Source organism: Drosophila novamexicana, unplaced genomic scaffold (genome assembly GCF_003285875.2).
Source record: "Drosophila novamexicana strain 15010-1031.04,08,12 unplaced genomic scaffold, DnovRS2.1 tig00000932-arrow-arrow-pilon, whole genome shotgun sequence".
Taxonomy (NCBI): Eukaryota; Metazoa; Arthropoda; class Insecta; order Diptera; family Drosophilidae; genus Drosophila; species Drosophila novamexicana.
In genome coordinates, this window is record NW_020824832.1 from 740,852 (window position 1) to 767,547 (window position 26,696).

The 26,696-nt window shown below is 36.8% G+C and overlaps 1 protein-coding gene across 5 annotated transcripts in view; it reads left to right on the forward strand.

Moving 5' to 3' along the window:
* The first annotated feature begins 5,895 nt into the window (after positions 1-5,895).
* LOC115765151 (zwei Ig domain protein zig-8) overlaps positions 5,896-26,696 on the forward strand; it is a 188,084-nt gene continuing 167,283 nt past the window's right edge. For 3 of the 5 annotated variants that reach the window (XM_030708556.1, XM_030708559.1, XM_030708561.1), the window contains exons 1-3: positions 5,896-5,965; positions 21,019-21,139; positions 21,238-21,383. The gene's annotated coding sequence lies outside the window, so the exon portion shown is untranslated. The remainder of the gene's footprint in view (positions 5,966-21,018; positions 21,140-21,237; positions 21,384-26,696) is intronic. The other 2 variants (XM_030708557.1, XM_030708558.1) reach the window with 2 other exon arrangements.

The following is a 26,696-nucleotide window of genomic DNA, read 5'->3' on the forward strand; positions in this document are numbered from 1 at the left end:
AACAAGTAAGAGGTTCTAGTCGGGAGCTCCCGACTAGGGGATACCCTAAAACCCTCTTCTTCCAACATCATATGCATATATATATTCTATTTTAGAAGCTATATGTCAAGTTTGGTGACTCTAGCTCTTATTATATACCAAAATTGCCCAAAAAAACAGGATATCGATATCGATTTTTATCGATTGCTTGGAAACGGAGTAAGTTATCGATTAGTTAAGTTAGGAGCACCTACATTTCAAGTCTTTAGCTCTTATAGGTTCTCAGATCCTTGCGTTCATACATACGGACGGAAGGACGGACGGATAGACAGACGGACATGGCTAGATCGACTCGGCTATTGATGCTGATTAAGAATATATGCACTTTATGGGGTCGGAGATGCTTCCTTCTGCCTGTTACATACCTATTTATACCCATTTTTAATGGGTTCAGGGTATATAAATCAAGAATAATAAAAGCTAATTCAAGATTTTAAAATCTTGAAAAGCTGGAGAGCGCCAAAAAATGGAGAGAGAATTGGCATGCGCTAGCTCTCTCAATTTCTTTCTAACTCTTGCTGAAGCCGACGCGTGGCCTATCAAGTGCAAACGTACAAATGTACCTACGAGGCATAAGGCATCGGGAGCTTCTTTAGCAGTTTGGTTTGGAGCACCTGCTTTCTTATTTAGATTTATGATATAATTATGTACATATGTACCATACATATGTATGTACATATGTATTTTTGCAAGAGACACGGCGTCTTTGCTATTTTCTAGCAAGATCAATTTCGTCACTTTTCGCCGTCGTTGAGACGACGCCGTGTGCTTGCAAGAATATATGTACATACATATGTACATGTGTGAATGTTTGTATGTATGCGACGTTGTGTGTGTATATTTGTGCAAGTAAATCGGTGTCGATTCTATATATCTATAGATTCTATATCATATGCAATATAAACTAAGATGAGTAACGCCCATACATTTGCATGCGACGCAAAATTTCTAGCCTGGCTTCCTAAGTTGGCTTTTACGATTTTGCACGACTTGCCAGCCGACTGGCTGTTCGCATGCGGAAGTCGCGGCTTGCTGATGCTCGACACGAGCGACGAAGTTAGTCGCCAGCCTGCCTTCAGCAAAGCTACTTGATGGTGCTTTGCGTCGCTTCGTTTTCGAAGTATGTACATTGAGCGAAAAAGTTTTTAACTAACGATCGACGCAAAGTGCTTTTGCTTTATCCATGAAATGCATGCTTTATTAAAATGATATATTACCCTAGATACTAACAATAAACTTTACAGGAAAATTTAAGAATTAAATCCTTTTTACACAAGGCGCATCTTAAAAAGTACAAATGGGCTCAATGGGGGAATAAAAATAATCATAATTTAATTTAAAGATACTGTATACATATGTATGTAAATATTTAAATCGACTTAAAAATACATACATATGTATGTATTTTCTACGGAGCCAACCTCAGTACAAAACATGCATTTAAACATACATATGTCAACACAACTTTGGGATAGGTCATAATCAGCGCTAGAAAACAAAGAAAATGGATAAAAACACATTCAAGTAAGCTGTTATGTATGTATATTCACACGCATACAAACATAATTGCTTGCACGGCCCTCATAGACAGTGTTGCCAATTCAGATTTTTTCCCATCAGATCTGGCTTTTTTTAAAGTCTGACTGCGGAAAAAATTTGAGAACAGGGGGCAGCGGAAGTTCTGGCTTTTTACAAATGGCTTTTTAAAACTTGCTCTCGCTTTTTTATATAAAATTATTTAATGTTAACAAAAATGTGTTTTAACTTGAAAGGAGCGAAGTTGGTATCATTATTGAAAGAAAAGCGTGACGTTGGCATGTTGGTATAACTATCGCTATTAGTTTCAAATTGCTTAGTGCGATTTTTGCGCAGCTCACACTACTTAGGCAATGAATTTCACAACTTAATAAACTTTTGACTTGTAAAATGACAAAACTGTTTATAAGCAAAAAGTGCGTTAAGTACCGAGTTTAAAAGCTGTCTCGGCAAGGGTGTTACTGTCGATACATGGGCCTATTGCAGTTATTGCAAAAGCAATAAAACGGCCAAGTTATCCGATTTAAAAGCACATGCAGTCACAAAAAAACATTTAAGTATGCTTGGTGGACATACCCAAAAAAAAAAAACAAGTAAACAATTAAGTACTTATGATAAAAAAAGGAACTCAAATAACATTACAAAACAAGTAAGAGGTTCTAGTCGGGAGCTCCCGACTAGGCGATACCCTGAACCCTCTTATTCCAACACCAAATAAATTAATAAAAAAAACTTTCCTTGGTAGGGCTCGAACTCGCGACAGACCGCACCACTTGCTATGCCTCTACTCAACAGCCACACCAACAATTAAGTACTCATGATAAAAAAAGAAACTAAAATAACATTACAAAAAAAAGATGTAATTACCATGCTATTAGAATGCAAAGCAGACGCGCAGGAATGTGTGTGTGTACAGAAATTCTTAAAGCTGCTCTCCATTCAATTGCGCAGTTGCATATAACTTTGGTTTTTCTTAACCGATCTTTATGAAATTTTCTACATTATATCTTATTGTACCATAGAATATTTGTGTATTCTGAAAAAGTCAATTGCATTTAAATTGTGGTTTGAATTGGTTGCCAATTAAAGTTGGGTTATTAAATTGATTTATAGCTGTGTGGTGGTGGCTCTAGCTCTTATTATTTACCCAATTTGCTAAAAAAAAACAGGATGTCGATATCGATTTTTATCGATTGCTTGGAAACGGGGTAAGTTATCGATTATCAGAAACAAACTCGATCTGCGCGGGAACTAGGAGCATCTACATTTCAAGTCTCTAGCTCTTATAGGTTCTGAGATCCTTTGACTCATACATACGGACGGACGGACGGACGGACGGACGGGCGGACGGACAGACAGACAGACGAACATGTCTAGATCGACTCGGCTATTGATGCTGATCAAGAATATATATACTTTATGGGGTCGGAGATGCTTCCTTCTGCCTGTTACATACATTTGGATTTTGCACAAATACAATATACCCTTATACCCATTTTTAATGGGTTCAGGGTATAAAAAACAAAAGAGATTTTGAACATGGCCAGTTAAAACAGTAGAGCAAGAGGTTGCGCAGTCTTATTTATAGCCCAACACACTGCAGTGGATCCAGTGGATCATTTGAGCAGTTTGTATGCTAAGCAATTCGATGACAGCAGCACGGCTAGCCGAATAAAAATGCAACGAACCAAATGCACAAATATATTAAAAAATGCTTTGGCTCTTTATTTCTATGAGGATTTGCAAAAAGATATGGGTGATGCCAAGTTTAGTTTGCTGTTGGATGAAACAACAAACAGTAATTATTTGTATTTAGTCGGCATTAGCGAGTCCTTGAATTCGTTGCATACTCTTTTATTTTTAATGAAAATATCTAACAAAAAGTACATTTAAAAGCTTTTCAGCTTTTTGTTAAGCTTTTTTTGAACAACATTTGACTGTTATGCGATTTTTTTTAAAGCAGATCTAGCTTTTTTGGTTGCTCAATAAATGGCAACACTGCTCATAGAGCAGAAGCTGAGAGCACATTCTATTTTTAGCTTTTTCGCTCTCTCGGTTGTGAGAGCGCAATGATACATATTTCGTTTTCGTTCTCAATTTCAAAAAATCAAGCTGATTGGACTTGTAGACTTCAGATTGTCTTTGCACATACATACATACATATGTACGCATTAATTTGCCCGCTTTGATCATATTCCTTTTTTTGGTGGAGAAGTAATTTCGTCATGAATGTGTGTATGTATGTGTAAGCATTAAAAGAGATATCTTTGACTGATACATATACATACATACATATGTATGTGTGCATGAATTGTTCTAGTGTTGCGATTTAATGTGTTATTAAATTTGTACATTTATCATAGTTTGGAATAGATTATGAAACATTAAGCTCCATGCCTTCAAATTTATCGAAACGACTAGACTCGACGTCAGAAGTTGATTATTATGGACGAATGGTATTAAGCAAGGTAATAAATCCATTTCCACTATTTCAACATTAATCTAAACAAATAATGTATTACCTTTTCTTTTCAGAGTTTGCAATATTAAGGTCTTACTTGTGAACAACTAATATTAAATAAAAATAAAGTACACTTTGGTTTTAAATTTAGTATGGGAGTTCTTGGTTCATGACTGAACTGGGCTTGTTGCAAGAATAAATTAATCTTCTACCAAGTTTAAGGTATGCTTGAAATATGATCACAAAATATTGTTTTAAGACTAAGTTGATCTTAATTAAAGACAAAAATGTGATTAATTCAAGTATTTTGGGTCATACATTTAGTATGGTTTAAGTTCGTGAGCTCTTGAATGAAGATTTATACAAGCTTATTTTAAGCTCAAACTGGGATTGTACTAAAAACATATTGGTCTTATATTAAGAATCAATAAAAATTTATTCAATACCATTCCGTTCTTAAATTCAGCACAATAAGGCCAAACAATGCTTGATTCAAGTATTTTTGTACCTAAAAATTAATACTTGAAATAAGAATTTCATACTTGAATTAAGTATTACCCTTCTTTTATGACCGGGTTGACTTGATTCAAGTTCGAAGTTCTTGATTTTTTCTCTCTGTGCACTATAGTATCGAAAATGCGGGTCTACAGACACAAGTTTTTCATTCGACTTTAAGACTCTTACCACAAGACTAACAAGGGCGGAAATGTCTGAATTCATCATTTGCTTCTTTATTAGATGCACTTTAAACATATTTCTAACTAGAAAAGGGGTTCAAGATTTTACGGGTATATTTCAAATTTCCATGGGCGTGTTCTGAGTGGAAAGGAACTACCTAAAATTTTTAGCACGATCTACGGGCAAAGCCGGGCAATACCCGCTTATATATATGTATATATACGTAATATATATATATATATATATATATATATATGTATATATGTATATATGTATATATGTATATATATATATTTATATATATAATTATTTATATATTATATTTATATATATAATATTTATAATATTCTTTTGTTTGTGTGTAATTTATTTGATTGCTGTCGATAGCCTAATTCCTTGAACTTGCAGCAATGCAGCATTACAAAAAAATCCGAGGTAAACGAAGGACCACATTATCGTGGCGGTGCCTGTGTGAATCTGTCGAGCACAACTGCGACCTCTTTAAACACTTATTGTCCCTGTCCACGCAGTCGTCAAATGAAGCAGGGGCATCAAGGGGTAGCAAAAACTAAATACCTCCCACACAAGTGTTGGCGATAAGGTCAATAACAATATTATAATAACTAGTGTATAAATATAAATAGTATATTTCCAATAAGTCTAGCGATAATACTTTTTTAAGTTATTTTATACTACATTTTGGCTTCCAATCTGCACACGTTATGTCTCTACTGTACTATTTTCAAGTCCACTAAATGTTTGCGTTGATATCCTGCCCAGTCAGATAACCCCAGTAGTATGCTTTTATTTTAACGCTTACGAAAATGATATGCGGTAACTCGCGTACTTTTTACGATTTCTGTGGTATACTACATTTTGAGCATCTCCAATGCAATTGACATCCACATGGTTTTTTCGACGCCTGCGCTGTTTGCTAAAACTCCACACTTTCTAACCCGAGCAGGGAATTGCCGATTTGCCGACTTGACAAATTCGGGTGTCTGTATATGAACATCTTACTTGAACATGTGGAACCTAGAACAGTCCCTGTACACATTTGCACACAACCATATCAGTACGTACACACGCACGCCTCATGCTCTCCTCCCGATTTTCGTCGCTACTCTTGTTTCGATTCAGTTTCATAAAGGACGTGCTACGCGATGTGTCAAGAGTATTTTTTTTATCGTCGGTCCTACTTCCTGCTGAACGCCTTGTTGCGCGCTATAAGTAAATCGTGAACAGTGAACGGTAAACCACACTTTCTTGTTACTATCGACCATTGCCGATACCTCGTTGACAACCGTGCTGTTGGCACAATTGGCCCAACGAATGTTATATATTGTGTTTTTTTTTTTGGTTGCTACTTGTCAAAATAAGTGATAAATAAATAACGAGAATGTGCTGAACATCCAAAATAGTGTTGCCAAGTTTTGCAAATGAAGCGAACGTTGTGGGTCCCTTGTAATAATTTTCTGTTGGCATAAGTTCCACATGTGTGTGTAATCATGCTTAGTTGGAAAGGAGTGTGGTTTATGTCCACTGCTACTGATAATTGTTGTTGCAAAATAAAAAAACACTCAAGTGGTACAAGCTGGCTATAAGAATTATCCTATGTCAGTGACAGACGCGCTAATATTAGATGGTTCCATTTTACGTTCCTACTTTGGATACTTAACAAATTTTATTTTAAAGTTAATATTACTTAAAAATAAAAAAACAATCTGATGCGGAAATTAGGATACAACATTGACACATTATATAACATTATGACTTAAAAAACTTAACTTTCGTTAATAAGATATGGATGGCAGAAATAGTAATAAACGTTACCAAAATGAAATAATTAATATTTTGAAAAACTGCTTACACATACACATATATATGCCAATGTTATGATACATATACACATATATATGTCCATGTCCATGTCCATGTACATAAGCATTTACATATATATATACACATATATATACAAATATACATGTATATGTTTATGCATATACATAAACATAAACATATACATATACATATACATATACATTTACATATTAATATACATATATATATATATATATACATATACATATACATATAAATATACATATACATATACATATACATATACATATACATATACATATACATATACATATACACATACATATACATATACATATACATATACATATACATATACATATACATATACATATACATATACATATACATATACATATACATATACATATACATATACATATACATATACATATACAAATACATATACATATACATATACATATACATATACATATACATATACATATACAAATGCACATACAAATCCACAGAAAGTTTTTGGCTTCTCCTGCAAGCTTTTAAGTAATCCGTTGTTTGGAAGGAGCATGAATTGCAGCTTGGTTATTCGTATATATTTTAATTTCATAGGACTTGTAGTGGACAGTTTTAGGTACTGAACAAAAATTAGAACACACAGGTACTTCTACACATAGGCTTTTCAATCTGAAAGCTCTCTTATATTATATCTTATAGGCTGAGTGCGCATCACTTGTGCAATTCTGTCCTCTGGCGATAATCATTTTCTCAATTTAAATAGAGTACGTTGAGCTTTATGTAAAACTTTATCGACAGCTTTTGCTCAGAGCGAGGCGTACTCTCATTTTATATAATCGCTGGCATTAAGCCTTCGCGCTCTCTGATAATGTCGAGAGCGAGCTTTGGTGCTGGATCATATAATGATGCAGTTAATCGAATGGAAAAGGCGTCCACTAATCTGCTCAGTAGAAGAGGACAGCGATGGTGTCAAGGTGCTCTTTCCAGCTTTAAGATGAATTAACTGGAAGCAATGTGCGTCGCTTAGCAAGGTGGCTCCAGTTCGACGTATAACTTGTGTACTGGCTACAAGAAAAGTGCAGTCTACACCTGGTTTATTATTGCTATACATCATTTTCTTAACCTCCATTGTGTAAAAGTGTTTTGATTGGATAGAAAGAGTTTGCTTATCACCCATAGTAGTGCATCAAATTTAACAAGTTGTGGTTCCATAGGATAAGCTGTGAAGAAATAAGGTTTTTATCGATTTCAAGTGCATCGGGTACATAGACCGGTCGCCTTCCGGTTGGTGGTGAACAGACTGGATCCGAACAAGAGTTACGGAACCCGACGGGTGCACTGGAAAATTCCTCCGGAAATCCCAGTCCGCGTAAATATCGCTCCCCATCATTAACCTCACCAAGAAAAGAAACAAGTAAGAGGGGTCTAGTCGTAAACTCCCGATTGGAAGATACTCTGATCCCTCTTATTAAAACAGCAAATGCAGCTCGCACACGCCCTCGTTTGTAGTAATAAAGATACATTTAAAAAAAAATGCTCCCTTGGCAGGGTTCGAACTCGCAACTAACTGCATTACTTGCCGCCGTATTCACTCAACAGCCGCAGCCCAAAAAAAAAATATTTTCCTCGGCAGGGATGGAACTCGCGATAGACCACATAACATGCCACCGCCTCTACTCAACAGAAAAAAAACGAATTTAAATGACAGCACAGCAAACAATACAATCGGAATTACAATGTTTCAGTGACTGTGTGTGCATGTATACAAAAATTCTTGGAATTTGCGTCGCAAACACGTGCGCAGTCAAAATACCGAAAATCAAAACAAAAACCGACCTTAATACAATTTTCTACAGTATATCTTATTGTACCAAAGAATATTTGTGTATTCTCAAAAAGTCAATTGCATTTAAATTGTGGCTAAAATTGGTTGACAACACAAGTTGGGTTATTAACTTGATTTATAGCTATGAGGTGGTAGCGGGGAGGTGGCCATAGGTATAAAATGAAAGATACTTGACATATATATAATATTCTAGAAGCAACATATCATGTTTGGTGACTCTAGCTCTAAATATTTACCCAATTTGCTCAAAAAACAGGATATCGATATCGATTTTTATCGATTGCTTAGAAACGGAGTTATTTATCGAAAAACTGGATCTGCGCAGGCACTAGGAGGACCTACAGCTAAAATTTCAAGTGTCTAGCTGTTATAGGTTCTGATATCCTTGCGTTCATACAGACGGACGGACAGACAGAAAAGTCAGTGAGCTTAACGTGAGCACCTGCCATGTTGGCTTAATATCACGGTATTCGAAAATACAACGAGCCGAAACAATGCGTCGGACTATCGCCCCTCCAGGACACTGTCCCTGCTCGAACAGTATCCCTTCGGTACCAATTGAATAAATGCCGGGCGGAGGCAATACATTCCCTCATTGGTGGGAGGTGAGGCCGGTCTAAAGCCTCATAAAAAGCTATGTTTTGGTTGAAACGCAACTCCACGTCGAGCAAGCTCTACCCGCGATTTGGGTATAAACCACAGCCACCACGATACTCCCCGAAGGGCTGCAACCAAAAAGTCAGGACGAAACAAGTTCCGTGGGCTCCTGGCTACCCGTGGTACCAAATTTACTTACAGTTTTGGTCGACTCCCGTAGATGTATACTACCCAGTTTGGCCTCCACCGGCCTAAGAATGGGTCGTCTTAATGTTTTCGCCGCTCGAATAGCCGGTTGTCCGAATATACCTCGGACAATCACCCAGGGTCACCACGAGGAGGCCACTAAAAATTATATGTGGGGCACAATGTGCCTTCGATCGACTTGACTAATGATTTACGAAATACGCAACATGCCCTTCTACATCGGTCCATTAAACCCCGGACGGACATACAGACAGATGGACAAGGCTAGATCGACTCGGCTATTGATGCTGATTAAGAATATATATACTTTATGGGGTCGGAGATGCTTCCTTCTGCCTGTTACATACATTTACATTTTGCACAAATACAACATATCTTTTTACCCATTTTTAATGAGTTTAGGGTATAAAAAGGAACAAATTTTATATAGAGAAAAGAAACTAGCCCAAAAATTCTAATATGCTTTAACGTCTCTTGTAGTCGATCCCGAGAGAGAAAGAGAGAGAGAGAGAGAGAGAGAGATTATTCGCTAGTCTAACCTTATTATGGCATTTAAATTGCATTCAACGACTTTCAATTCTTTCTGTGTAAATCTTATTAAGTCCGTGCCTAATTATTGGTTTTCATTTCTTTGTTTCTTAAAATATTATCAAACTAATATCGCAACAGATTGACAGAGTGGTATCAGAAAAACGAAAAGCAAATAAATTTCAATTTAAATATTCTTAATCGGCGTGGTATATATTGAATGCCTCGGCGTTTCCACAGATTTTTCAGGAAGAATATGAGTATCAAAGTACCACCTTGAGCTCGACGATACGGAATCTTTGGAGTGTACGCTAACACGCACATAACAACTATGGTTAAGTATGTTATATATATAAATATATATAATGTAAATATATCCATGCTCGCTGATACGATATTAAACTTCAAAAACCTACTTATTACCCACTCCGTGGCTTCTTTTTTAAATAAGCCTGTATAAGCCATTCCCATTTTGTAAATTACATCCACACCTTGGATTTATTAAGAGAAATGTACGAAGAAAGGGGATCTAATAAAATTTATTAAATGGTTATATTTCAATCAAAATAATTTTCTAATTGTTTATACTGTTGTCCTGAGTAAAGCATGCGTAAGTCTGAGACGATGACAATATAAACTGACCTGAAAATAGGGTCAGTACTGACATGGTTTCAGGAAGACATAAGTAGGTTGGGTAGAGAAAGGAGAGAATGGAAACGATCTGATTCTTGCAGGTATTGCAGTTTTGTGGCAATATTATATTATACGTCGGGTGATATTTGTAATCACTTACGCTCGTATAACATTGCTTTAGTTTCGAATCTTCGTTAATTTTTTTAATTTTATATGTAAATAAGTCCACCTTAAAATAAATAGAATAAAGAGTAGATTAGAGAATAACTCCGACGATCCGGCGAGCTAGTCAGAGTATAGCTAGAGGTGCCCCCTTCGAAATCTTCATGTTCAAAGTCAATGTTTCATATAGTTTTGGTCATCTGTTGATGCCCTGTTTGCTCACCACTTTTTAGTTCGGTGACATTATTAAGACTCACGCATTCACGATAAACGCTTTTGGTCTTGGTCTTTAGTTGCCTTACCAACGTATTGGCCCACTTCCAACGGCCCATTGCACACTACGAAAGAACGATCGGCCTGCGCCTTTGATTCTGCCTTATTTCAACAAGCATTTAGTCGTCATCCCATCTGTGCCTACTTGATCCAAAATCACACACCCCAGTAGTTGAGAGTCTAGCAGTAACCTGCTTCCTTCCAATTGGTTGCTGGTATAGCTACCATTTGGCTAATTTAGGGTGGTTATGTTATTCAGTGATCCTTATTAATTGCCATCCGTAGAGAACTTGGCTCTGAAAGAGTTGGGATTCTTCCATAGTGGTCCCTCCGCCTTGCCCGCTTAGATTTTCTCAACTCATTATGCTAGAGTGTTAAGGAAGATTTTTAGGGGACCTAAAGAGCCTTACCGCATTTTCTCTTATTAAACTGCTTTCTTGCCTGCCGTTTGCAAGAGAGTAATTCCACCTTTTTAACATTTCAGACATTTTCTACGTAACTTATATGCTTTAATTCGCCAATATTCTGAGATATTTCTAGACAAAATAGGTCCCATATTTTTTTGTGCAAAATGGCTTTTTTCTAACTGCGGTGCTAATGCATCTGTTTTATGCCACCCTCCGTCTTTCGTTTCCAAGATTTTTGGTTACCCAACCTCACGTCAATGTTGAAAATGTTTCCAAGGTTTTTACCACTAACCAAACAACATATATATGTTGTTGTTTGATTAGTGCCTTCACGATTCTTACCTCTAAAAGGACTATATCGATATTCGGTATCCTATACTATCCTATTCGCCTATAAAGCGTCATTGGAACCGGAAGCATTTTGATGGACACTGTTCTCGTTTCATCATACACCTAAGCGAATATTTCCCTGCTTGACCCTGTCGTGGGACGTTTTAAGTCTGTCCGTGTGTTAGCCCTGGATATGGCTATAGACTCACCATATTTATTGCGAAGGCGTTGATGACACTATTGTTATTGACCTGATAGCTTCCCAGAGTTGTAGTGCACCTGAGGTGTTTCTTAGCGCCCCTGAAATGACCTTCGACTGAAAAACACAGTCCCATTTTCTTGGAGAAGATCAAGAAAGAGTTCTCAATTTGTGTGTTCCGCAATTTTTACTTTTTTTTATTTATTTCATCCAAGCTTCTTTTTATTTTTTTTTAAATATCTTGCAAATAACATGCTTTATTTATTGAAATAAAAAAGGATCAATCTTCTGCATAGTGTTATCAGCTGTGCAGCGTAAGTTTGATAATATTTACCTTTGAAAGCCGTGGCGTCAGTCCTGCGTTGTTATTAGTTTTTTTTTTTTGTTTTTTTTATCAATTTTCTTTTTTGGCGCTCCCCTATGCATACACTTGTTTGAGCATATAATCGCTTGTGCATATTCTTTAGTGCTTCGCCCTCTCACAGGTATTCGGTAATGCTTATTGCTCCAAACGAATTTGTTTGTATACAAATATTTTTTGAGCGTTTCCATGCTCTATTTTTTTTGTGCAGTTTCTCATTCATTCTGCGCTCTCACAACTTTGTATTTTTTACCCAGTTGTCATTTTTTCGTGCTGCAAATGCTGCCGAAATGCTGCTACAGCCTCAATTTGTTAATTGCCGGTTGTATGAGAATATGATGCATGCTAAATGTGCATCGTTGTGTATCGATAAGCAAATTGACTTTTCCTGAATAATATTAAATGATGTGGCTAAACAGCTTTCGAGTAACTTCGACTCGAATTTGAGATGCCTAGCTTATGTAAATTTGAGTCCCGAATCGAAGTCAGTCTCAATTTTTAAATTTGCTCTCAACTTCTGCCAAACACCATCGCCACTTTTATTAGTGCCTCGCAACTTGGATTTATCCCAGATTTTGTCGTTATTGCCTTCTCTAATATTTTAATATCACGCCTGTGGTATGTTAGTAGTAATATCTTTGTTCCGGTCAGCGAAATTGTTGCAGCACCGGTTTCCAGTCGCAAGGGTAGACCAGCGTGCAATCACCAAATTGTTAAGAAGAACCACGGTGCATCTTCAGCCCCACCTGCTCCTATTTTGACTACTCTTGCTCCTCACAACAAATTCGAATCAGTGACTGCCTATATTGCTAGCACACCTTTTGATAGTCTATTAATATCGAATGTTAATCGCCACTTCTCGTAAAAAATCGTTATTTCAAATACATGTTTTTCTTGATTCGTTCCCAATCATTTGTGATTTTTTGAGCCTAAGAAGCGTTACCTTTAGGTCCCTTTGATACAAGGTCCTACATTTTTCTTCACACCTAGTCTCTATTCGGTAACAGAATGTCAAAAGCCTTATTTCTAACCATAAAAATCTTTCTATAGTTAGCACTTCTGTTAATTCGAATATAGTTGTATTCTCAGAGACATAGTTAAATTCTGATTGAGAATTTTTTTCGAACAACTTTAGTGTGTACACAAATTGACTTTTTTGAGGTGATGGTGCATTAATTTCCGCTTACTGCGCCTACTGATGCTGAGATTGTCTATGTTAATGTAACTTTCTATATATCCTAAATATCCTATATCCCACCTTCTTCTGGCATTGAAATTTATATGAATCATTCTATTAAAAAAGTTTCTAGTTATGACCGTGATATTGACCTATTTATTGTGTTTGGTGATTTTCTTGGTGATTATTCACCGCCAATAATTACCGTGTACCTTTATGCTTTGCCTTAATTCAATTCAATTTAACGATTACCATAACGCCAATGTATCCAGATCCCATTCTCTATATGTTCCTGAGGATGCATATTTTCCTACTTTGGAAGCTGCAATGCTCAATTGGTTCATTCAATGGTGACCATAAATCCGTTGTTTTCAGAAAAACAACTATTGCTTGATTAATCGACGTTATAATTCAAGTTATTGGTCTTGCTTATATGACGCTGTTGATATGAATACTGCTCAAAATATTTTGTAATACACCTTTAATTCCCTTTTGAAAGAATTTACTTACACCCGATTTAATCCCGTCGTCTGCTTCTTCTAAGCCACACAGTGTGACTTCCAAGCTATCAAACCTAAGAAAATTATTAAAGGTTTAAGAAATCTTGGTTGACTGTTGACTTGGCCACATACTGCACAGCCAAGTCAAACTACTATTTTATGATTTATCATTGCTTTGAGATTTGTCTAGCCTATTGCAAAAACCAATTTGCTGAAATTAAGAGATATTAATATTTACCTTTGCCTCCTTTCTCTAGCGTCAGCCGGTAAGAGGGCCTGTGGTGCGGCTACAGAACCTCGATTGACCGTGATGCACTGTTGCTGACGCCAAAAGTCTTTACCCAAAGTCTTCGTCCCCATAGTTCGTCTTAGAACTTTTTTTTTAAATATCGTCTAAAGCAAATCTCCATGACGTTAATCTAAGATTGAACAATTCTGGTCCAACTATTATTGCAATACAAGTTCCAGTGTTAGGTCGGAAGTCCCCTGCACCCATACCTTGTTCAGTCTTGGATCTATCAGTGAACCACTGATGACTTCCGAAATCGAAGCAACGGTTGCGCGCCCCGTTGGGGTTAATGTTTTGGAATTGGCCCCAAAATAAAACTTGTTGTTATTAAGCCAATTAATTAACAGAACACTTGAGCAGAAATTGTGTTCAGCAAGTTGGTATGCTCTAAGTCTGCTGTAAATGGTGACATTTTTGCTCTATAGATGCTGTGGAATCAGCTCAAGGACTATCCCAATGGCTAATGTTGCATAAGTGCGCATAAGTACCCTAACCCATTGAAAATGGGTAAAAAGGGCATATAGTTTTTGTGCAAATGTATGTAACAGGCAGAAAGGAAGTATACATATTCTTGATCAGCATCAACAGCCGAGTCGGTTTAGCCATGTCCGTCTGTCTGTCCGACTGTTCGTCCGTCCGTATGTATAAACGCAAGGATCTTAGAAACTATAAAATCTAGAGACTTGAAATTTAGCTGTAGGTCCTCCTAGTCCATGCACAGATCGAGCTTGTTTCGGATGATCGATAACTTACTCCGTTTCAAAGCAATCGATAAAAATCGATATCGAAATCCTGTTTTTTGAGCAAATTGGGTAAATAATAAGAGCTGGAGTCACCAAACTTGATATGTTGCTTCTAGAATATTATATATATACCAAGTATCTTTCATTTTATACCTATCACAACCTTCCCCCTACCACCGCAGAGCTATAAATCAAGTTAAAAACCCAACTTGTATTACCTACCAATTTTAATGCAATTGCCTTTTTGGAAAGACACAAATATTCTATGGTACAATAAGATATACTGTAGAAAATGTCATTATGATCGGTTAAGAAACACACAAAAGTTATGTGTTTTGACTGCGCCTGTGTTTGCGACAGCTGGCGCCAATTCCAAGAATTTCTGTATGCAAGTACACACGCGTGTCTCCTTCAAATTATATTAACAGCATTGCAAATGCGATTGTATTGTTTTCTGTGCTGCTATTTTTATTCATTTTTTTTTTCTTTTTCAATAAGATTCAAAGAATCAAATCACCAAAACAAAACTTCTTCGGCTGAAAGGTTATGAAGTGACGTGTTCACGGCAGATTCTACATCCAAATAAACTAAATCACTAGAAATTAAGTTTGCAAGCTTAGCAAATAGTATCGGAAAACGCACAACCCGATTGGTCGTATAAAAACTTACAAAAGCTGCAACTTAATCAGCACTTGGCCCCCAATCAACCATAGCCTTAAATTAGAGTGATGCAGATTTTATCCTCAGATACGATCCTTCACAGGACGCTCTTTGGTGTTATACTAGATCACTTACTTCTTTTATGTTGATAAGACGCAGTTGAAACTTCTTGAGAAATTTTGAGAGTGTATTCACACTACCAGACGATACATACAGTTATGAAGCTAAGACCCAAAGCGATTACAAGTATGGTCTCTGTGTATCCGTTGGCTGACGGCCAGCCCACTTAGGTGAAATTTATAAAAATATTTTTATAATAAATATTAATAAAAAAAGTAAAAGCAGCAAAACCACGCACAGAATTATGATAAGGCCGAAAAGTGATAAGATATCGTTATATCAAAAATCATATGACGCTTTAAATCTGCCAGCGCATATACTTTTCTCACTGTAAAAGAGAATGTATAAAAGATTTGATAAAGTGCCGGAATAAAAAATGACCAGAATACAGCGCAAAAAACAAACAAACAAACGTGTACGATTCAAGATGATAACTCATAGTCCCAGACAATCGGAAATGCTTTCTTGATTAATATGGCAAAGTCGGTTTTTATCGATACTATGGAAATGGATATAGATATTGAAAAATGGATGCACATGTACATACAGATGTAAATTTCAGAACTTCTGCGCTGGAGGATAGACAAGCAGCATATCAGAATTACACAGCCACGGAAATGTGCAAGAGTATTCATGCAAACATGGATACCCAAAAAATGATGTAAATCACAATATTTTGCATATAAACTAAGCTCTAATTTAGGTTATATATAAATTTCAGCTCGAATACATACATTCATTTCAACATCTATCAGAAATCAATGAGAGAACTGAGAGTTTGCGAAGGAAATGTTCGTTAGCCTTTGAATAACAAGTAGACACAGAAGGCTCTTGGATCTCTTTTTCAAATCGCCCCCGAAACGAAGGTTGCAAAAACAACACCGAGCTATCTGCCGATGATTCTGCTGTTGCCCAAAATGCGAAACAATTATTGGTTGGGCTACATATACCAACACAAACCGTTCGTGCGGACAAATACATAAAATTGAAGTGAATTGCGCTTGCCAGCTATAAGTTCACCTTCATTATATATTCTATTATACATAACAACAAGCGATAATCAAAGCAATTAAGAAGGCTTAAGTAAGGAGTGGCCGCCTGGGGGACACCCTAAACCTTCTTCAACGAACAACAAATGCAGGTCGCGCTACGATAACTTTCAATTAAGCAGTAAACAAACATAACACAAGGCTCTAGTCGGGACCTCCCAACTAGGGGATACCCTGAACCTTCTTCTTCCAACACAAAATGCAGCTCGCGTTTCGCGCTCGTTTTCTTTAGTAGTAAGTAATATAAATAAATGAAAAAAAAAACAAGTAAGAGGTTTTAGTCGGGAGCTCCCGACTACTGGATACCCTGAACCCTCTTCTTCAAACATCAAATGCATATATATTTATATATATTCTATTTTTGAAGCTATATGTCAAGTTTGGTGACTAGCTCTTATTATTTGCCAAAATTGCCCAAAAGACAGCATATCGATATCGATTTTTATCGATTGCTTTGAAACGGAGTAAGTTATCGATCATCGGAAACAAGCTCGATCTGTGCATGGACTAGGAGGACCTACAGCTAAATTTCAAGTCTCTAGATCTTATAGTTTCTAAGATCCTTGCGTTTATACATACGGGCGGACGAACAGTCGGCCAGACAGACGGACATGGCTAGATCGACTCGGCTAATGGTGCTGATCAAGAATATAAATACTTTATGGGGTCGGAGATGCTTTCTTCTGCCTGTTACATACATTTGGATTTTGCACAAATACAATAACCCTTATACCCATTTTTAATGGGTTCAGGGTATAAAAGCATAGTTTTCACGGTAGGGTTCGACCGCGCAACAGACCGCACTTCTTGCCGCCACCTCTACTCAACAGCCACATACATAACTAGTCTTAGTGAGAAGAAAACCGATAAAAGTAGCAGCACAGAAAACAATACAAAGAAGACGCGGCCGAATGTGTGTATGTATATGTATACACAAATTCTTGAAATTTGCGCTTGCTGCCAGCCAAAACACGTTTTCTTTAATAACTTTTATGTTTTTTAACCGGTCTTGATGAAATTTACTACAGTAGATCTTATTGTGCTATAGATTATTTGTATATTTTCAAAAAGACATTCAAACTGGACAACGGAATTAAGGAGTAGCACATACACACCGGAGAGAATATAAGACAATCGAACTTGCAATACTGTTTATATAATTCAATAAGGTCTCTAGCTCTTATACGTTCTGAGATCAACGCGACATGGCTAGATTGACTAGATTATTGATGCTGATCAGAAATATATATACTTTTTAGATCGGATGTGTATCTTTCTGCCTGTTACATTACCCACTTTCAATGTGTTACTAATCGGCGTGTATTTGCAAGTGTGTGATAGACACTTATTTTGAATCGTCTTTGTATGAATGCCATTGGCAAAGATTGCATTGTGAAACATAAATTTATTAAATCAAATTTTTATTTGAAGTTTTTTAATTACTATGATATCTGTTTTTTAAAGGTCTTAGAGTCAAGATTGATATTAAACACTTCGAACAGGCTCTACGGCTGCATTCTGCTCGGCAAATGGGAGTGAAATTCTAAATCAAATTAATAAAGTCGTACATAGAGTTGTTTGGAAATGGTTGGGACGTCTTTAGGATTCTTAAAGGGAACAGGGATGGACACTGTAAAAGCCAGGCTACTATTGCACCTAAAGGAGCCGATATTAAAATAGAACTCGGTATTAAATGGCCGCTTGTATAAACAAAACAAATTAGTCAATGCTCTAAAAAGTACATTTTTTTTGATTGGCATAGAGTTACTTAATAACTGAATAAATGTCATGTTGTCGTTGGTGTGAAGGGATTTTGCATACGTATTACCTCTTTGCATGTATCATGTTCACCACTCTTACAACAAACATTATTAACATTATTGCAATGTAGACATATGTGCTTAAAGCCAAAGTACAATTATAGCACTTCCAATATGAAATCATTCGAGGCAGAAGGGCAAAAACTAATGCTAATGGGCTGCATGCAGCTATTGCACGTAACTTATTTAATTGACACAACAGCGATGCAAGGATGTGCCTCCTTTCTTTCTTCCGAGCTTTATTGAGCTACCATATAGACAGAAAAGTCCGTCGTCTATGAGTTGAATACTGACGAACTCTATTCTATTTGGGAATATATGAATGTATGAATTATTTAATTATTATTGAGGTATGTAACATGTTATGTTATACGCATCAATAAAACAAATGAGTCTAACACAATTATTTATTAGCGGGCAAGACAAAACAACATTCAAGCTAAGCTTAAGGAACACTTTTTTGCTGCAGAGCGTGGCTGCCGCTATTCCAAAAGGGCATGTCTTATCTATATGTTGCTTGGTTGGTGATAGTACCTTATGCTATTGGCCGCGTTACTGCGAAATTAGAGAATTGGTCAACGGCGTTAAGCAAAAATTCTTGTCGGTCGGGAAAACGTCAATGTAACATTTCCCCGATAGGCGATACCAAAAATAAAACAAAACAAGTAAGAGGCTAGGGGATACCGACTAGGGGATACCCTGAACCCTCTTATTCCAACACCAAATAAATTAATAAAGAAAAGTTACCTTGGCAGGGCTCGAACTCGCGACAGACCGCACCACTTGCTATGCCTCTACTCAACAGCCACACCAACATTTAAGTACTCATGATAAAAAAGGAACTTAAATAACATTACAAAAAAAAGATGCAATTACCATGCTATTAATAATCTAGCAACCTATTAATAATAATCTATTAATAATCTAGAAGCAACATATCATGTTTGGTGGCTCTACCTCTTATTATTTACCCAATTTGCTAAAAAAAACAGGATGTCGATATCGATTTTTATCGATTGCTTGGAAACGGAGTAAGCTATCGATTACCGGAAACAAACTCGATCTGCGCGGGAGCTAGGAGCATCTACATCTAAAATTTCAAGTCTCTAGCTCTTATAGGTTCTGAGATCCTTTGGCTCATACATACGGATGGACGGACGGACAGACAGACGGACATGGCTAGATCGACTCGGCTATTGATGCTGATCACGAATATATATACTTTATGGGGTCGGAGATGCTTCCTTCTGCCTGTTACATACATTTGGTTTTTGCACAAATACACTATATTCTTATACCCATTTTTAATGGGCTCAGGGTATAAAAAAAGAAAAAACCGATAGGCGAAGGGAAGGGAATGGAGTGTGCCCAATTTCCTGCTTTTTCGGATGCCCGACGCTTTTTGCCCGTGATCAAATTTTTCACTTTAGGGCTACCTCTTAAGCGATTTTGGTTGTCTTCGGAAAGTAGTAACCTGTTTTGCATTTTCCTGATCGGTGCTAAGAGCGCAGTTGTATTCCGCTATTATGATTTCCCTTCTCTCGCTGCCATCGAAAACGTCCGCAACAATTTTCTTACAGTTCCAAAATCTCGTAGTGGGAAAACTCTTTACCACTCAATCTGTGACCAGGAAAGTGTCGCAGTAAATAGCGTTCACAATATTTGGGCTAGCCACTGATTATATCTCCTCGATAAGGGATTCTATATTAGTAAAATTAATAAAATTGACTTTTTGCAAATATATGGATATTCTTTGGAATATGGAATATATGGATACGTTTGGAAATGTTGCCAAGCTCCGCAAAGTCCAAGGATTTTCTGTATATATTCTTTCCGAATTCTTTATGCTATGTTCATTTTTTTCTATGAAAATTCAGATCTTGCTATGGCGATTGGGAATGATTAGAAGGCAGTTAGTTTTATCGGTTAATGGGTGCGCAATGTTTGATCCTACCAGGTGAAATACATTTTTTAAGTCTAGTCTGAGCATTAACTTAAGCGGTTGTGGTTAATAAGTTTATATCGGGTTCTGATCAGGTGAAGTCGTTAATGACATCTATGTTATCTATGTAATCTGAGTGCACAGATCTCTCGTCAGCTCATATTTCACTGCTAGTCTACTCTCATGTAGCAGCTTATACGATGTCTAGCAAGACGATCCACCCTCCAGCCCCAGATGTCAATAACTTTAGGAACTTTAGGAAGGTGATGCCTTCTGCCTGTTACATACATTTACATTCTGCACAAATACCCATTTACCCATTTTTAATAGGGTCTGGTCAGGTCACTGAAAAGATTTTTCTTTTGAATGAACTTTTTTTTTCATATGTGAAGTTAATTTTCGAACGATTATTATAAAAGCAGCAATATTACATTTTAGGCTTAGACAGACTGTCGGACAAGGCTATTTCGACTCTGCTGTTAATAGTGATCAAGAATATATATACTTTAAGAGGTCGCATGTAGTTTTGACAAAGTTATTTGCAATTTAATCATGTAAAAATTCTGCGCTTTCGAATGAAAAACTGTTTTTTTTTTTTGGAAAGGTCGTGCTTGAGCAGTCCACGCTCCAAAAGATCTACTTGATACTTTTACTATACATACACATAATCGGTCGGCGCAAAGTATGATAAGCAAGAATGCAACAGCAAAATTCAGCAGTAACAGGTAAAGACAATGACATTTGATTTTCATTCAAGACTCACCTGGGCACATCGCACCACAGGTATAGCTCAGTTTTTAATAATCTTGTTTTGCCTTGGCAGTGAGTTCCGCGGATTACAGTGCACCATACATAGTTGATAAAAGTTAATTTCATTTTCATAACATTACCGCTAAGACATCTACAAGTGGGCATTCACTTTTGCACCGACATCGCTTCTCAAAGCAGCTAAGTAGCAGGCAACTGCAGGTAAGTGTCTCAATATCAGTACATGACAAATGCAAGTTGCTTGCACATCTTATAAAAAAGATCACAGTGTCAATGTCAGAAAGTAACAAAACGTAATTCGGTTTCTTATTATAATAACTTCATAACCAGCATAAAGCTCAAATTAAATTACAGCATTTAAAATAAATTACTAGGCTCATTCATGTAATATCGTAAATTTCGGGAAAGCTTCGTTAGTTAATGAAAAAAGTTTACATAAACTTAACGAGTAAGCGCTGAATACTCGGGTTTGATAACGTCGTTAGTGCTTTGTAAATGGCAGCTCTGTAAATCATACGGTAATTATTTCCAAGCAATGGAAGACGTAACTAATTTGTAGAATATTCCATATCTTTAAAATCATATTGAAACTTTTCATAGATAGTGGACGCACCAAAATTAAAGCGCAAGTGTGTTAATGATTGTTTCCTAACGTGGACTCAGCCAAAAAATGTTTTATTTACAATAACCGTCACTAAAAATCTCAATCGAAAATTAATTTTTTATAGCGACTTCCTTAAACGCATTTAAATCTGTCTTTCTTCGAACCTACGGTGCATTAGGAGCACCTACGTTCCAAATTTCAAGTCTCTAGCTATTATAGGTGCTAAGATCCTTGCGTTCAAACATATGGACAAACAGACCGACGGTGCTAGATCGACTCAGCTATTGATGCTGATCAAGAATATATTTACTTTATAGGGTCGGAAATGCTATATTCTGCCTGTTATATAAGTTTTGTTTTCGTCTTCTGTCTTGATCGCCGGGAACTCTCGAGAATATAGGAAAATAAGTGCAAGGAACTAAGTGCTTCGCCCAGACGCATACATATATACAGTATGTCAAGAAATTGTTTTCATATTAGAACAAAAATTATTTTTCTACTTTCTTAGCAAACGTTTTTAGTTTTAAATATTGTAAATAATTTTTTATACCCTGAACCCATTAAAAATGGGTACAAGGGTATATTGTAGTTGTGCGAAAGCCAAATGTATGTAACAGGCAGAAGGAAGCATCTCCGACCTCATAAAGTAAATATATTCTTGATCAGCATCAATAGCCGGGTCGATCTAGCACCGTCGGTCTGTCTGTCCGTCCGTCCGTCCGTATGTATGAACGCAAGATTCTGAGAACCTATAAGAGCTAGAGACTTGAAATTATGAATTAGATGTAGATGCTCCTAGTTCCCGCGCAGATCGAGTTTATTTTCGATAACGTACTCCGTTTCCAAGCAATCGATAAAAATCGATATCGAAATCATTTTTTTTTTTTAGCAAATTGGGTAAGTAATAAGAGCTGAAGCCACCAAACATGATATGTTGCTTCTAGAATATTATAGAATTTTTCAAGTATCTTTCATTTCATACCTTTCCCCACCTCCCCGGTACCACCCCAGAGCTATAAATCAAGTTAATAACCCAACTTTTATTGCCAACCAATTTAAACCACGATTTAAATGCAATTGATTTTTTCAGAATACACAAATATTCTATGGTACAATAAGATATACTGTAGAAAATTTCATAAAGATCGGTTAAGAAAAACCAAAGTTATTTGCAACTCCGCAATTGAATGGGGCAGCAGCTTTAAGAATTTCTGTATTCATGTACACACACATTCATGCGCGTCTGCTTCGCATTCTAACAGCATGGTAACTGCGACTTTTATCTGTAATGCTACTTATTTTAGTTCGTTATTTTCTAATAAGTACTTAATTGTTGGTGTGGCTGCTGAGTAGAGGCATAGCAAGTTGTGCGGTCTGTCGCGAGTTCGAGCCCTGCCAAGGGAACTTTTTTTTTATTAATTTATTATTTATAAGAGGGTTCAGGGTATCCCCTAGTCGGGAGCTCCCGACTAGAACCTCTTATTATTTACCAAAATTGCCCAAAAAACTGGATATCGATATAGATTTTTATCGATTGCTTGGAAACGGAGAAAGTTATCGATTATCGGAAACAAACTCGATCTGCGCGGGAACTAGGAGCATCTACATCTAATTCATAATTTCAAGTCTCTAGCTCTTATAGGTTCTCAGATCCTTGCTTTCATACGTACGGACGGACGGACGGACGGTCGGACGGACAGACAGACGGACATGGCTAGATCGACTCGGCTATTGATGCTGATCAAGAATATATTTACTTTATAGGGTCGGAGATGCTTCCTTCTGCCTGTTACATACATTTGGCTTTCGCACAAATACAATATATCCTTATACCCATTTTTAATGGGTTCAGGGTATAAAAATACCAGTATATATAGCTGCCATAGGAACGATCGGTCGAAAATGGGGCTCTTGTACGAAAAAATTTTTGTTTCCCAAGATATCGTTACCATACTCGGCATTACCTATTTTCCATGTGTTTCTTAGATACCAGAGAAACATTATGAGTATCATGAAAAGGTTGGAATTGCAAGGGTTTTTAGTCTTCTGTGTGCCGAAGATAGCCCTTCTTTCTCGTATATGTCTTTGGCATTGAATAAAAATGTTTATATAAAAGGTTTAATGGTCTTTGGTTACAGCACTGATCAAAAGTTAAAATGCTTTATTTTGAGAAAGGTTGCTTTGCTGATCAAACAATTAAAAATTATAAAAATCTGCCGGGCTCCTTTCAAGTTGAAAGCGAGATGGGCAAAAGAAGACAAAGCAGTGCTAAGAATCAAGAACAATAAGTTAGAAGACTGCAGAAGCTAAGATCATAAGCTGCAACCTAAAACAAAAGAAGATAGAAATGATTGATTTAATATTGTTGTTGTTGCTGTTTCTTTTAAAAAATATTTTGAAGCTGCTGGGCTGAGCTTTAGATTGCAGGCGCAATATGCTTCGATTGTACGTATGTATTTGTGAACATGAACTTTGTGCGTTGGTATCTTTAGCCTAACCAATAATGAATTTTGAATTTTGGGTAACAGCAGAAGTATCTATTGACAGCTGGGTGTTGCGTTTCCAATTTGTTTTTGCAGCCTCGTAGTCTCGCCGTAAGTGTTTTGAAAAAAAACTTTACGATCCAATAGCCGGCTTTGTCCTTTTATTACTAAATGCAATGACCCTATTAATTAAAAATTTAGGTGAACATAAGAAAAGTAGGATACATTAAACATCACGAAACGGTACCCTTGCGTACTCAAAGCTTATAGAGCAAAAACATTTTGGACTGAATAAAAGCTGACTTAATGTAATTTAAAAATCGTTGTGCTATATTTTCAAAGAATCAATAAAAATGTATTTGGAATTATTTGCCGTTACCCTGAACCCTCCCCTCGTTTGCTTTGGCAGTTATAAAAATAAACAAAAAATAAATAAAATGGTTTCCTTGATAGGACTCGGACTCGTAACATACCACGCTACACAGTGATCTGTAAGATAATGCAACTTTCTACCGCATTGCCAGCCAATTTTCGGCCATTGATTATTCAATTTTACTGCCGCAAGAAGGCGTATTGCTATTGAGATCCGGCATGTAAGTTGTTTCGATGAGTGTAATTAATTAGAATAATTAATGATGATACAAATATATGATCTTTATAAGGGAATAAAGGGGTTCAAGCATTGCATTTTTGTAGACTTAATAATGATTTTATCTCTTAATCTAATATAATCCAGACGAAGTTTTAAATTTTTCAAATTGTAAACTATATACTTAGTCATTTCGTCTGCAGTTAGGTCAGACTGATTTGCCGCTATCCAGCTCTACGCCACCTATAAACGTAGCTAAACGTAGCACTGTTTCAAACAGTCGTTTGTAAGCTTACCTTCCCCGATAACATTGTAAGTCTCCCTCGTCTCAAGGCAACTGACTGCAAGTGAAAACGTACTCTTCCCCTGTTTAGGTATTGCTTCGTCGTTGCAGCACCATTGAGCGGTAGCCCAGTCATCTACTAGATGCCTCAAAAATTAGGGCCCTCCCTACATAAGGTTGCATTGTTCAAGTCCGTTGCATGCAAGCATCTGGATACAATATTTTCCGAGCTTATTTTTGACTCTACCTTAAACCAATCCAGTATATTGCTTAACTTTTGCATTTAAGCATTTTGCATATTGTTCGGCTCAGCAGCTAAAAATTAAACTTGTATTATGTTAGCATAACATTTCAATTACATATTGCCCTGCGAGGCAATGTCACGATTTTGTTTTCTTTGGCGCTTCTCGCATGTCATTAAATAGCTCAATATTATTTGCTGTTAACTATCTAGCGCTCATCGCTTTGCGCTCATCGTAGTTTTTTTATCGCGCTCTTTTACCTTTTGCACTTTGTCTTTAGCGGCTATCGCATCAATGCTAGCGACGCCGCAATGCATTCTTGTCTCGTATGTTCACTATATCGAATCTCTTATCGATCGCTTCGCTAAAAATTGTACATTTTCGCATATTGTCAATACGTTTGCTATAAGCATAGAAATAAATCAGCCCGTTGCATGAACTTATAAGAAAACGTGGAGTTTTTATAACATCTTTAACATCTCGCTATTAAGTGCTAATAAAAAGCTTGTTAGCCCAACATTTTGGTGACCCCGACGTGATTTCTTTCATTTAACATTATAGTGTCGCATAAAATTATTTAAATTAAAATTGAGCTAGTTGTTACTAGTTTCGGCAGCAATTAAAAACCGCTCTTATATACATACATATGTACGAGCAAGTGTCATGCGGTAAATTGCAGTAAAGAGGAGTCAGTGTACATAAGCATATATACCTCTACATACAGACGCGTTGGCTCTCGCTATCTGCATTATACTTGTGCTTTTATTCGACTAACTGTTGCGCGCGCTTAAGAGTACAGGTCAACGAACTTTCGTGTGCAGTTTTAATTCGGTTTTCTTTGACCTTTTTTCCTTTGCTTCGGTTGCCATGGAAAGTTCTAGTGCTGAATCGCTGGCCCAGCCTGCAAACAAGGTGTCATTTTAAAAGCGCAAGGTGGCGTCCTCGTATGAGGACCAAACGCCCCTTGCCAATAATGATGAAATTGCATTGTCGGTGCTGCTCAAGCGGATTGAAAAAATGGAATCTGCATTCGAAGACGCTCAAAACAAGTTGGAAGAACTAGACTTTGACGAAATCGGCAGTGAGTTACGCGAGGCTTCTGATGAGCTTTCAGTAACTTTGGAGACTTCGGTGCGGTTTGAAAGTGCTAAGCGCAGTAGAGCATTGCCGTCCAGCTCCACATTTGTAAATTAGTCTATTGCTACTGCGTCAATGACTAGATCCAGAGCGTTACCGACCTTACCGCCAATCAAATTGCCAACGTTTTCTGGAGGTTAAACAGAATGGTCAGATTTCTTTTCAATGTTCACAAC